Here is a 1928-nt window from a genome sequence, read left to right as displayed (position 1 = left end):
GTATGCCTTCTTATACTAGGCGTCATCACTGTGCGCGGTTACCATGGCGACGCAAGGACAAGCGTCGTCATTGAAAACCGCATTCTATCCCCCAGCATTCTACAAATTACATATGCTATATAATTCAAAATATTTGAATAAAGCCTGAGAAACTAACAAAGCATGTATACGCTTCTCCTGACCCAATTTATATTTGTTGAATACTTAAATGGTTACTATCACAGTAATGTATATATAAATTGGACAGTCATATTGGTGAGTTTGTGAGTGATCATCCACGCATTACCTTCAGAAGAGCAAATACACTTAAATCTATCCTTAGTCCATCGTTATTACCGGACATTGAGAGCACTACTCAAGGTACATGGTTACACAAGAAAGATTCTGGTTTCAGGAAATGTGGAGTCTGTCCACAATGTAAATATGCATACCAAAGAACAACGGAATTCGAAGATAAAAATGGAAAATGTTGGATCATTAAACAAGGAATTAATTGCAAAACAACTTTTGTTGTTACATATAGCATATGTAATTTGTAGAATGCTGGGGGATAGAATGCGGTTTTCAATGACGACGCTTGTCCTTGCGTCGCCATGGTAACCGCGCACAGTGATGACGCCTAGTATAAGAAGGCATACCTGGTAAGCGTTCGGCTTACCTGCCGACGCGTGTGACTGTTTGTGTTCCAGGAACTGGTAAGAGAGGACCGCTTATCTCATGGTTTACTTTTCAATGAGATTTAGCTTTAATGGTACTTGACGAGTAGCAACAAAATAAGCTATATGTTGTGCTTTCCGTACTTGATATACGTGTTCTATAATTGGAAATGCGTCATCATTTCACGTAATGATGGTTAATTACAATTGTCTTCACTACGGAACTTATAATGAATTGTTTTGAATAAGGCAGAAATGGCCTGTGACCATTAAGAAGAGTTGTTTTGCCCGTTTGGTGAAGGGCGGGATTTATTCTCATGAAAATGCCTAGTTGCCACAGGCAACCTTGATATACACAATTAATGTATATTCTAAATTGGACAATCAGTTTTATTTACCTTCGCTACTTACATTTTTTGTTTAGATTGATATTGGGGATTGTACCCCGTTACTACTACATGGACAAATAGTCATAAGAACTGGTTACATCAAATTTCGGGTAAGGACATCCACCAAGTTGTCAGTTTGTCTCAAGGGACCATTGCAGAATTTGGTTATATTATTCAATGAATTGAAGAATAATGATTACTAATGGGTTCTTTTTTCTTTTTTTTCTTTTTGTTTGTGTTTTTGTTTCTGTTTTTTGTGCTCTTTTTCTGTTTACTCAAACATAACAATGTATTATGATATGTTTGCCTATTTTTCTACACCCATGAACCCTTCCCTTTTGCCCATCCTTGTTTTTCTGTCTAATTTCTTTCATGTTATTATGCATATTTTGTGGTCACGATATTTGAAAACTGGTATTATGTTATACTTTATGATGTCGTTCATACAAATTGTTTTTTGACTATGATATATTGTATGTCCTATATTACAATTATGGGTAGCCCGGATTTGAAAAAGGCTCAGTGGAGCCGAAACATGTTATCAATTATGGGCTCAATGGTCATGGATGATCAATAAAGCATAATCTAAGATTTAACTCAACTTGAGTTGTTGGCGCAGAGTCCTGTATTTTCATTAATTAATTTCTAAAACTAATATATATTTATTTTTTACTCAGAAATGTCCAGTACTTTGGAATGGCTGGAAGAACATTTCCCACGAGATGAAATGAGTGAAGACAGTGATACTAATGGCAGACACAACATTTCTCTATACAAGCCAATTAATAACTATTACTTTATGTGTAGTTAACATATATTTTTTTTAACAGATCATACAGACAATAAGTATAATATACCAAGCGAGACATTAGAAGATCCTCTG

At 35.4% G+C, this 1928-nt stretch overlaps 1 long non-coding RNA gene across 1 annotated transcript; it reads left to right on the top strand.

Moving 5' to 3' along the window:
* Positions 1–605: 605 nt before the first annotated feature.
* LOC138578086 (uncharacterized) lies at positions 606–1657 on the top strand. Its single transcript, XR_011303984.1, has 2 exons — positions 606–1155; positions 1547–1657. It is a non-coding gene; the product is annotated as an uncharacterized lncRNA (long non-coding RNA).
* The last annotated feature ends 271 nt before the right edge of the window (positions 1658–1928 follow it).

This window comes from Ambystoma mexicanum, chromosome 1p (assembly GCF_040938575.1).
Source record: "Ambystoma mexicanum isolate Mex_15411 chromosome 1p, UKY_AmexF1_1, whole genome shotgun sequence".
NCBI classification, from domain to species: Eukaryota; Metazoa; Chordata; class Amphibia; order Caudata; family Ambystomatidae; genus Ambystoma; species Ambystoma mexicanum.
Note: the sequence above shows the minus strand (reverse complement) of the source record. Positions and strands in the feature narration are given on the sequence as shown.